General features: G+C 30.6%; 2 long non-coding RNA genes across 2 annotated transcripts in view; one reads left to right on the top strand and one right to left on the bottom strand.

The window, feature by feature from the left end:
- LOC146754065 (uncharacterized) overlaps window positions 1–12871 on the top strand; it is a 51869-nt gene that overhangs the window by 9494 nt on the left and 29504 nt on the right. The window lies entirely within an intron of this gene.
- On the bottom strand, window positions 883–12348 carry LOC146754067 (uncharacterized). Its single transcript, XR_014939623.1, has 2 exons — window positions 9223–12348; window positions 883–1189 (listed from the first exon to the last, which is right to left on the bottom strand). It is a non-coding gene; the product is annotated as an uncharacterized LOC146754067 (long non-coding RNA).

Here is a 12871-nt window from a genome sequence, read left to right as displayed (position 1 = left end):
TTCCTTTCTTTTATACTTTCCCTTCCTTTATACTTTCCATTACCTTATACTTTCCTTTCCATTCCTATTTTTAAACTTACCCATTCCTTTCATTTATACTTTCTTATCCTTTCCAATATACTTACCTTTGCTTTCCTTTCTTTTATACTTTCCCTTCCTTTATACTTTCCTTTTCTATATACTTTCCTTTCCTTTATACTTTCCTGTTCTGTATACTTTCCTTTCCTTTACTCTTTCATTTCAATTCCTATTTTTAAACTTAGCCTCTCCTTTCATTTATACTTTCCTTTTCTTTCATACTTACCTTTGCTTTCCTTTCTATTATAAATTCCCTTCATTTATAATTCCCTTCCCTTTGCATTCTACCTACCTTCCCTTTCTGTTCTGTAACATTTTCCTTTAGACCTTTCTTTCCATTCCATTTTTTTTTTTAAATTAACGTTGCCTTTCCTTTCTTATATACTTACAATTCTACATACATTGACTTTCCCTTATAAAATGCTTTCCTTTCCATTATATCTACGTTTCCTTTCTTTTCCATTCCCTTCCTTTGCCTTCCTTTATACTTACCTTTGCTTCCTTTCTTCTATACTTTCCCTTCCTTTATACTTTCCATTCCCTTATACTTTCCTTTCCATTCCTATTTTTAAACTTACCTATTCCTATCATTTATACTTTCTTATCCTTTCCAATATACTCACCTTTGCTTTCCTTTCTTTTATACTTTCCCTTTCCTTTTCTGTATACTTTCCTTTCCTTTACACTTTCATTTCAATTCCTATTTTTAAACTTAGCCTCTCCTTTCATTTATACTTTCCTTTCCTTTCCTTTCATACTTACCTTTGCTTTCCTTTCTTTTATAAATTCACTTCTTTTATAATTCCTTTCCCTTTGCATTATACCTACATTCCCTTTCTGTTCTGTAACATTTTCCTTTAGACCTTCCTTTCCATTCCTTTTTTTTTTTTAAATTAACCTTGCCTTTCCTTTTTTATATACTTCCCTATCCTTACAATTGTACATACATTGACTTTCCTTTATACATTGCCTTCCTTTCTATTATATCTACCTTCCCTTTCTTTTCTATTCCCTTCCTTTCCCATCCTTTATTCTTACCTTTGCTTTCCTTTCTTTTATACTTTCCCTTCCTATATACTTTCCTTTTCTTTATACTTTCCTTTATACTTTCCTTTTCTGTATACTTTCCTTTCCTTTACACTTTCATTTCAATTCCTATTTTAAACTTATCCTCTCCTTTCATTTATACTTTCCTTTCCTTTCCTTTCCTTTCATACTTACCTTTGCTTTCCTTTCTTTTATAAATTCCCTTCTTTTATAATTCCATTCCCTTTGCATTTTACCTACCTTCCCTTTCTGTTCTGTATCATTTTCCTTTAGACCTTCCTTTCCATTCCTTTTTTTTTTTTAAATTAACCTTGCCTTTGCTTTTTTCTATACTTCCCTTTCCTTACAATTCTACATACATTGACTTTCCCTTACACATTCCTTTCCTTTCCATTATATCTACCTTTCCTTTCTTTTCTATTCCCTTCCTTTCCCTTCCTTTATACTTACCTTTGCTTCCTTTCTTTTATACTTTCCCTTCCTTTATACTTTCCATTCCCTTATACTTTCCTTTCCATTCCTATTTTTAAACTTACCCATTCCTTTCATTTATACTTTCTTATCATTTCCAATATACTTACCTTTTCTTTCCTTTCTTTTATACTTTCCCTTCCTTTATACTTTCCTTATCTTTATACTTTCCTTTTTTTTATACATTCCTGTTCAGTATACTTTACTTTTCTTTATGCTTTCCTTTCAATTCCTATTTTTAAACTTAGCCTCTCCCATCATTTATACTTTCCTTTCATTTCATACTTACCTTTGCTTACCTTTCTATCATAAATTCCCTTCATTTATAATTCCCTTCCCTTTGCATTATACCTACCTTCCCTTTCTGTTCTGTAACATTTTCCTTTAGACCTTTCTTTCCATTCCTTTTTTTTTTTTTAAATTAACCTTGCCTTTCCTTTCTTATATACTTCCCTATCCTTACAATTCTACATACATTGACTTTCGTTTATACTTTGCTTTCCTTTCCATTATATCTATTTTTCCTTTCTTTTCTATTCCCTTCCTTTCCCTTCCTTTATAATAACCTTTGCTTCCTTTCTTTTATACTTTCCCTTCCTTTATACTTTCCATTCCCTTATACTTTCCATTCCTATTTTTAAACTTACCCATTCCTTTCCTTTGTACTTTCTTATCCTTTCCAATATACTCACCTTTGCTTTCCTTTCTTTTATAATTTCCCTTCCTTTATACTTTCCTTTTCTTTATACTTTCCTTTCCTTTATACTTTCATTTTCTGAATACTTTCCTTTCCTTTACACTTTCATTTCAATTCCTATTTTTAAACTTAGCCTCTCCTTTCATTTATACTTTCCTTTCCTTTCCTTTCATACTTACCTTTGCTTTCCTTTCTTTTATAAATTCCCTTCTTTTATAATTCCCTTCCCTTTGCATTATACCTACCTTCCCTTTCTGTTCTGTAACATTTTTCTTTAGACCTTCCTTTCCATACCTTTTTTTTTTTTAAATTAACCTTTCCTTTCCTTTTTTATATACTTCCCTTTCCTTACAATTCTACATACATTGACTTTCCATTATACTTTGCTTTCCTTTCCATTATATCTACCTTTCATTTCTTTTCTATTCCCTTCCTTTCCCTTCCTTTATACTTACCTTTGCTTCCTTTTTTTATACTTTCCCTTCCTTTATACTTTCCATTCCCTTATACTTTCCTTTCCATTCCTATTTTTAAACTTACGCATTCCTTTCCTTTGTACTTTCTTATCCTTTCCAATATACTCACCTTTGCTTTCCTTTCTTTTATACTTTCCCTTCTTTTATACTTTCCTTTTCTTTATACTTTCCTTTCCTTTATACTTTCCTGTTCAGAATACTTTCCTTTCCTTTACACTTTCATTTCAATTCCTATTTTTAAACTTAGTCTCTCCTTCCATTTATACTTTCCTTTCCTTATCTTTCCTTTCCTTTCCTTTCCTTTCCTTTCCTTTCCTTTCCTTTCCTTTCCTTTCCTTTCCTTTCCTTTCCTTTCCTTTCCTTTCCTTTCCTTTCCTTTCCTTTCCTTTCCTTTCCTTTCCTTTCCTTTCCTTTCCTTTCCTTTCCTTTCCTTTCCTTTCCTTTCCTTTCCTTTCCTTTTTCCTTTCCTTTCCTTTCCTTTCCTTTCCTTTCCTTTCCTTTCCTTTCCTTTCCTTTCCTTTCCTTTCCTTTCCTTTCCTTTCCTTTCCTTTCCTTTCCTACTCACCTTTGCTTTCCTTTCTTATATACTTTCCCTTCCTTTATACTTTCCTTTTCTTTATACTTTCTTTCCTTTATACTTTCCTGTTCTGTATACTTTCCTTTCCTTTACACTTTCATTTCAATTCCTATTTTTAAAAATACCCTTTCCTTTCATTTATACTTTCCTTTCCTTTTATACTTACCTTTGCATTCCTTTCTTTTATAAATTCCCTTCTTTTATAATTCCCTTACCTTTGCATTATACCTACATTCCCTTTCTGTTCTGTAACATTTTCCTTTACACCTTCCTTTCCATACCTTTTTTTTTTTTAAAATTAACCTTGCCTTTCCTTTTTTATATACATCCCTATCCTTACAATTCTACATACCTTGACTTTCCATTATACTTTGCTTTCCTTTCCATTATATCTACCTTTCCTTTCTTTTCTATTCCCTTCCTTTGCCTTCCTGTATACTTACATTTGCTTCCTTTCTTTTATACTTTCCCTTCCTTTATAATTTCCATTCCCTTATACTTTCCTTTCCATTCCTATTTTTAAACTTACCCATTCCTTTCATTTATACTTTCTTATCCTTTCCAATATACTTACCTTTGCTTTCCTTTCTTTTATACTTTCCCTTCCTATATACTTTCCTTTTCTTTATACTTTCCTTTCCTTTATACATTCCTTTTCTGTATACTTTCCCCTTTCCTTCACACTTTCATTTCAATTCCTATTTTTAAACTTAGCCTCTTATTTCAGTTATACTTTCCTTTCATACTTACTCTTGCTTTCCTTTCTTTTATAAATTCCCTTCTTTTATAATTCCCTTCCCTTTGCATTCTACTTACATTCCCTTTCTGTTCTGTAGCATTTTCCTTTAGACCTTCCTTTCCATTCCTTTTTTTTTTTTAAATTAACCTTGCCTTTCCTTTTTTATGTACTTCCCTATCATTACAATTCTACATACATTGACTTTCCTTTATACATTGCTTTCCTTTCCATTATATCTACCTTTCCTTTCAATTCTATTCCCTTCCTTTGCCTTCCTTTATACTTACCTTTGCTTCCTTTGTTTTATACTTTCCCTTCCTTTATACTTTCCATTCCCTTATACTTTCCTTTCCATTCCTATTTTTAAACTTACCCATTCCTTTCATTTATGCTTTCTTATCTTTTCCAATATACTTACCCTTGCTTTCCTTTCTGTTATACTTTCCATTTCCCTTTCTGTGTACTTTCTTTTCCTTTACACTTTCATTTCAATTCCTATTTTTAAACTTAGCTTCTCCTTTCATTTATACTTTACTTTCCTCTCATACTTACCTTTGCTTTCCTTTCTTTTATAAATTCCCTTCTTTTATAATTCCCTTCCCTTTGCATTATACCTACATTCCCTTTCTGTTCTGTAATATTTTTCTTTAGATCTTCCTTTCCATTCCTTTTTTTTTTTTAAATTAACCTTGCCTTTCCTTTTTATATACTTTCCTATCCTTACAATTCTACATACATTGACTTTCCTTTATACATTGCTTTCCTTTCCATTATATCTACATTTCCTTTCTTTTCTATTCCCTTCCTTTCCCTTCCTTTATACTTACCTTTGCTTCCTTTCTTTTATACTTTCCCTTCCTTTATACTTTCCATTCCCTTATGCTTTCCTTTCCATTCCTATTTTTAAACTTACCCATTCCTTTCATTTATACTTTCTTATCCTTTCCAATATACTTACCTTTGCTTTCCTTTCTTTTATACTTTCCCTACCTTTATACTTTCCTTTTCTGTATACTTTCCCTTCCTTTATACTTTCCTTTTTTGTATACTTACCTTTCCTTTACAAATTCATTTCAATTCCTATTTTTAAACTTACCCTTTCCTTTCATTTATACTTTCCTTTCCTTTCATACTTACCTTTGATTTCCTTTCTTTTATAAATTCCCTTCTTTTATAATTCCCTTCCCTTTGCATTATACCTACATTCCCTTTCTGTTCTGTAACATTTTCCTTTAGATCTTCCTTTCCATTCCTTTTTTTTTTTTAAATTAACCTTGCCTTTCCTTTCTTATATACTTCCCTATCCTTACAATTCTACATACATTGACTTTCGTTCATACTTTGCTTTCTTTTCCATTATATCTATTTTTCCTTTCTTTTCTATTCCCTTCCTTTCTCTTGCTTTATAATAACCTTTGCTTCCTTTCTTTTATACTTTCCCTTCCTTTATACTTTCCATTCCCTTACACTTTCCTTTCCATTCCTATTTTTAAACTTACCCATTCCTTTCATTTATACTTTCTTATCCTTTCCAATATACTTACCTTTGCTTTCCTTTTTTTTATACTTTCCCTTTCCTTTTATGTATACTTTCCTTTCCTTTACACTTTCATTTCAATTCCTATTTTTAAACTTACCCTTTCCTTTCATTTATACTTTCCTTTCCTTTCATACTTACCTTTGATTTCCTTTCTTTTATAAATTCCCTTCTTTTATAATTCCCTTCCCTTTGCGTTATACCTACATTCCCTTTCTGTTCTGTAACATTTTCCTTTAGACCTTCCTTTCCATTCCTTTTTTTTTTTTAAATTAACCTTTCCTTTCTTTTTTATATACTTCCCTATCCTTACAATTTTACATACATTGACTTTCGTTTATACTTTGCCTTCCTTTCCATTATATCTATATATATATTATATCTATACTTTCCCTTCCTTTATACTTTCCATTCCCTTATACTTTCCTTTCCATTCCTATTCTTAAACTTACCCATTCCTTTCATTTATACTTTCTTATCCTTTCCAATATACTTACCTTTGCTTTCCTTTCTTTTATACTTTCCCTTTCCTTTTCTGTATACTTTCCTTTCCTTTACACTTTCATTTCAATTCCTATTTTTAAACTTACGCTTTCCTTTCATTTATACTTTCCTTTCCTTTCATACTTACCTTTGCTTTCCTTTCTTTTATAAATTCCCTTCTTTTATAATTCCCTTCCCTTTGCATTATACATACATTCCCTTTCTGTTCTGTAACATTTTCCTTTAGACCTTCCTTTCCATTCCTTTTTTTTTTTTTTTTAAATTAACCTTGCCTTTCCTTTTTTATATAGTTCCCTGTCCTTACAATTCTACATACATTGACTTTCCCTTATACATTGCTTTCCTTTCCACTATATCTACCTTTCCTTTCTTTTCTATTCCCTTCCTTTCCCTTCCTTTATACTTACCTTTGCTTCCTTTCTTTTATACTTTCCCTTCCTTTATACTTTCCATTCCCTTATACTTTCCTTTCCATTCCTATTTTTAAACTTACCCATTCCTTTCATTTATACTTTCTTATCCTTTCCAATATACTTACCTTTGCTTTCCTTTCTTTTATAATTTCCCTTCCTTTATACTTTCCTTTTCTTTATACTTTCCTTTCATTTATACTTTCCTTTTCTGTATACTTTCCTTTCCTTTACACTTTCATTTCAATTCCTATTTTTAAACTTAGCTTCTCATTTCATTTATACTTTACTTTCCTCTCATACTTACCTTTGCTTTCCTTTCTTTTAGACTTTCCCTTTCCTTTTCTGTATACTTTCCTTTCCTTTACACTTTCATTTCAATTCCTATTTTTAAACTTAGCCTCTCCTTTCATTTATACTTTACTTTACTTTCATACTTACCTTTGCTTTCCTTTCTTTTATAAATTCCCTTCTTTTATAATTCCCTTCCCTTTGCATTATACCTACATTCCCTTTCTGTTCTGTAACATTTTCCTTTAGACCTTCCTTTCCATTCCTTTTTTTTTTTTAAATTAACCTTGCCTTTCCTTTTCTATATACTTCCCTATCCTTACAATTTTACATACATTGACTTTCCTTTATACATTGCTTTCCTTTCCATTATATCTACCTTTCCTTTCTTTTCTATTCCCTTCCTTTCCCTTCCTTCATACTTACCTTTGCTTCCTTTCTTTTATACTTTCCCTTCCTTTATACTTTCCATTCCCTTATACTTTCCTTTCCATTCCTATTTTTAAACTTACCCATTCCTTTCATTTATTCATTCTTATGCTTTCCAATATACTTACCTTTTCTTTCCTTTCTTTTATACTTTCCCTTCCTTTATAATTTCCTTTTCTTTATACTTTCCTTTCCTTTATACTTTTCTTTTCTGTATACTTTCCTTTCCTTTACACATTCATTTCAATTCCTATTTTTAAACTTAGCCTCTCCTTTCATTTATACTTTACTTTCCTTTCATACTTACCTTTGCTTTCCTTTCTTTTATAAATTCCCTTCTTTTATAATTCCCTTTCCGTTGCATTATACCTACATTCCCTTTCTGTTCTGTAACATTTTCCTTTAGACCTTCCTTTCCATTCCTTTTTTTTTTTTAAATTAACCTTGCCTTTCCTTTTTATATACTTTCCTATCCTTACAATTCTACTTACATTGACTTTCCTTTATACATTGCTTTCCTTTCCATTATATCTACCTTTCCTTTCTTTTCTATTCCCTTCCTTTCCCTTCCTTTATACTTACCCTTGCTTCCTTTCTTTTATACTTTCCCTTCCTTTATACTTTCCATTCCCTTATACTTTCCTTTCCATTCCTATTTTTAGACTTACCCATTCCTTTCATTTATACCTTCTTATCCTTTCCAATATACTTAACCTTTGCTTTCCTTTCTTATATACTTTCCCTGCCTATATACTTTCCTTTTCTTTATACTTTCCTTTCCTTTATACTTTCCTTTTCTGTATACTTTCCTTTCCTTTACACTTTCATTTCAATTCCTATTTTCAAACTTACACTTTCCTTTCGTTTATACATTCCTTTCCTTTCCTTTCATACTTACCTTTGCTTTCCTTTCTTTTATAAATTCCATTCTTTTATAATTCCCTTCCCTTTGCATTATACCTACATTCCCTTTCTGTTCTGTAGCATTTTCCTTTAGACCTTCCTTTCCAGTCCTTTTTTTTTTTTCTTTAAATTAACCTTGCCTTTCCGTTTTTATATACTTCCCTGTCCTTACAATTCTACATACATTGACTTTTTCTTATACATTGCTTTCCTTTCCACTATATCAACCTTTCCTTTCTGTACTATTCCCTTCCTTTTCCTTCTTTTATACTTACCTTTGCTTCCTTTCTTTTATACTTTCCCTTCCTTTATACTTTCCATTCCCTTATACTTTTCTTTCCATTCCTATTTTTAAACTTACCCATTCCTTTCATTTATACTTTCTTATCCTTTCCAATATACTTACCTTTCCTTTACTTTCTTTTATACTTTCACATCCTTTATACTTTCCTTTCCTTTATACTTTCCTTTTCTGTATAACTTTCCTTTCCTTTACACTTTCATTTCAATTCCTATTTTTAAAATTAGCCTCTCCTTTCATTTATACTTTCCTTTCCTTTCCTTTCGTTTCATAATTACCTTTGCATTCCTTTCTTTTATAAATTCCCTTCTTTTATAATTCCCTTCCCTTTGCATTATACCTACATTCCCTTTCTGTTCTGTAACATTTTCCTTTAGACCTTCCTTTCCATTACTTTTTTTTTTTAATTAACCTTTCCTTTCCTTTCTTATGTACTTCCCTATCATTACAAATCTACATACCTTGACTTTCCATTATACTTTGCTTTCCTTTCCATTATATCTACCTTTCCTTTCTTTTCTATTCCCTTTCCTTTCCCTTCCTTCAGACTTACCTTTGCTTCCTTTCTTTTATACTTTCCCTTCCTTTATACTTTCCATTCCCTTATACTTTCCTTTCCATTCCTATTTTTAAACTTACCCATTCCTTTCATTTATACTTTCTTATCCTTTCCAATATACTTACCTTTGCTTTCCTTTCTTTTATACTTTCCCTTCCTTTATACTTTCCTTTTCTTTATACTTTCCTTTCCTTTATACTTACCTTTTCTGTATACTTTCCCCTTTCCTTTACACTTTCATTTCAATTCCTATTTTTAAACTTAGCCTCTCCTTTCATTTATACTTTCCTTTCCTTTCCTTTCATACTTACCTTTGTTTTCCTTTCTTTTATAAATTCCCTTCTTTTATAATTCCCTTCCATTTGCATTATACCTACATTCCCTTTCTGTTCTGTAACATTTTCCTTTAGACCTTCCTTTCCATACCTTTTTTTTTAAAAAAAATTCACCTTTCCTTTCCTTTCTTATATACTTCCCTATCCTTACAATTCTACATACATTGACTTTCCTTTATACTTTGCTTTCCTTTCCATTATATCTACCTTTCCTTTCTTTTCTATTCCCTTCCTTTCCCTTCCTTTGTAATAACCTTTGCTTCCTTTCTTTTATACTTTCCCTTCCTTTATACTTTCCATTCCCTTATACTTTCCTTTCCATTCCTATTTTTAAACTTACCCATTACTTTCATTTATACTTTCTTATCCTTTCCAATATACTTACCTTTGCTTTCCTTTCTTTTATACATTCCGTTTCCTTTTCTGTATACTTTCCTTTCCTTTACACTTTCATTTCAATTTCTATTTTTAAACTTAGCCTTTCCTTTCATTTATACTTTCTTTTCCTTTCATACTTACCTTTGCTTTCCTTTCTATTATAAATTCCCTTCTTTTATAATTCCCTTCCCTTTGCATTATACCTACATTCCCTTTCTGTTCTGTAACATTTTCCTTTAGACCTTCCTTTCCATTCCTTTTTTTTTTTTAAATTAACCTTTCCTTTCCTTTTTTATATACTTCCCTATCCCTACAATTCTACATACATTGACTTTCGTTTATACTTTGCCTTCCTTTCCATTATATCTATTTTTCCTTTTTTTTTATTAACTTCCTTTCCCTTCCTTTATACTTACCTTTGCTTCCTTTCTTTTATACTTTCCCTTCCTTTATACTTTCCATTCCCTTATACTTTCCTTTCCATTCCTATTGTTAAACTTACCCATTCCTTTCATTTATACTTTCTTATCCTTTCCAATATACTTACCTTTGCTTTCCTTTCTTTTATACTTTCCCTTTCCTTTAATGTTTACTTTCCTTTCCTTTACACTTTCATTTCAATTCCTATTTTTAAACTTACGCTTTCCTTTCATTTATACTTTCCTTTCCTTTCATACTTACCTTTGCTTTCCTTTCTTTTATAAATTCCCTTCTTTTATAATTCCCTTCCCTTTGCATTATACATACATTCCCTTTCTGTTCTGTAACATTTTCCTTTAGACCTTCCTTTCCATTCCTTTTTTTTTTTTTTTAAATTAACCTTGCCTTTCCTTTTTTATATAGTTCCCTATCCTTACAATTCTACAGACATTGACTTTCCCTTATACATTGCTTTCCTTTCCACTATATCTACCTTCCCTTTCTGTTCTATTCCCTTCCTTTGCCTTCCTTTATACTTACCTTTGCTTCCTTTCTTTTATACTTTCCCTTCCTTTATACTTTCCATTCCCTTATACTTTCCTTTCCATTCCTATTTTTAGACTTACCCATTCCTTTCATTTATACTTTCTTATCCTTTCCAATATATTTACCTTTGCTTTCCTTTCTTTTATACTTTCCCTTCTTTTATACTTTCCTTTTCTTTATACTTTCCTTTCATTTATACTTTCCTTTTCTGTATACTTTCCTTTCCTTTACACTTTCATTTCAATTCCTATTTTTAAACTTAGCTTCTCATTTCATTTATACTTTACTTTCCTCTCATACTTACCTTTGCTTTCCTTTCTTTTATAAATTCCCTTCTTTTATAATTCCCTTCCCTTTGCATTATACCTACATTCCCTTTCTGCTCTGTAATATTTTTCTTTAGACCTTCCTTTCCATTCCTTTTTTTTTTTTTAAATTAACCTTGCCTTTCCTTTTTATATACTTTCCTATCCTTACAATTCTACATACATTGACTTTCCTTTATACATTGCTTTCCTTTCCATTATATCTACATTTCCTTTCTTTTCTATTCCCTTCCTTTCCCTTCCTTTATACTTACCTTTGCTTCCTTTCTTTTATACTTTCCCTTCCTTTATACTTTCCATTCCCTTATACTTTCCTTTCCATTCCTATTTTTAAACTTACCCATTCCTTTCATTTATAATTTCTTATCCTTTCCAATATACTTACCTTTGCTTTCCTTTCTTTTATACTTTCCCTTCCTTTATACTTTCCTTTTCTTTATACTTTCCTTTCCTTTATACTTTCCTTTTCTGTATACTTTCCTTTCCTTTACACTTTCATTTCAATTCCTATTTTTAAACTTACACTTTCCTTTCGTTTATACATTCCTTTCCTTTCATACTTACCTTTGCTTTCCTTTCTTTTATAAATTCCATTCTTTTATAATTCCCTTCCCTTTGCATTATACCTACATTCCTTTTCTGTTCTGTAACATTTTCCTTTCTTTTATACTTTCCCTTCCTTTATACTTGCCTTTTCTTTATACTTTCCTTTCCTTTATACTTTCCTTTTCTGTATACTTTCCTTTCCTTTACACTTTCATTTCAATTCCTACTTTTTAAATTAGCCTCTCCTTTCATTTATACTTTCCTTTCCTTTCATACTTACCTTTGCTTTCCTTTCTTTTATACTTTCCCTTCCTAGATACTTTTATTTTCTTTATACTTTCCTTTCCTTTATACTTTCCTTAACTGTATACTTTCCTTTCCTTTACACTTTCATTTCAATTCCTATTTTTAAACTTATCCTTTTCTTTCGTTTCTACATTCCTTTCCATTCCTTTCTTACTTACCTTTGCTTTCCTTTCTTTTATAAATTCCCTTCTTTTATAATTCCCTTCCCTTTGCATTATACCTACATTCCCTTCCTGTTCTGTAACATTTTCCTTTAGACCTTCCTTTCCATTCCTTTTTTTTTTTAAATTAACCTTGCCTTTCCTTTTTTATATTTTTCCCTATCCTTACAATTCTACATACATTGACTTTCCCTTATACATTGCTTTCCTTTCCATTATATCTACCTTTCCTTTCTTTTCTATTCCCTTCCTTTCCCTTCCTTTATACTTACCTTTGCTTCCTTTCTTTTATACTTTCCCTTCCTTTATACTTTCCATTCCCTTATACTTTCCTTTCCATTCCTATTTTTAAACTTACCCATTCCTTTCATTTATACTTTCTTATCCTTTCCAATATACTTACCTTTCCTTTATTTCTTTTATACTTTCCCTTCCTATATACTTTCCTTTTCTTTATACTTTCTTTTCTTTTATACATTCCTTTTCTGTATACTTTCCTTTCCTTTACACTTTCATTTCAATTCCTATTTTTAAAAATACCCTTTCCTTTCATTTATACTTTCCTTTCCTTTCATACTTACCTTTGCTTTCATTTCTTTTATAAATTCCCTTCTATTATAATACCCTTCCCTTTGCATTATACCTACATTCCCTTTCTGTTCTGTAACATTTTCCTTTAGACCTTCCTTTCCATTCCTTCTTTTTTTTTAAATTAACCTTGCCTTTCCTTTTTAGATACTTTCCTATCCTTACAATTCTACATACATTGACTTTCCTTTATACATTGCTTTCCTTTCCACTATATCAACCTTTCCTTTCTGTTCTATTCCCTTC

The sequence above is a fragment of the Coturnix japonica genome, chromosome Z (assembly GCF_054131305.1).
Source record: "Coturnix japonica strain WE chromosome Z, WE-NBRP24, whole genome shotgun sequence".
In the NCBI taxonomy this organism is placed as follows: domain Eukaryota; kingdom Metazoa; phylum Chordata; class Aves; order Galliformes; family Phasianidae; genus Coturnix; species Coturnix japonica.
The sequence above is the reverse complement of the archived record's forward strand: the minus strand, read 5'-3'. Positions and strand labels throughout refer to the sequence as shown.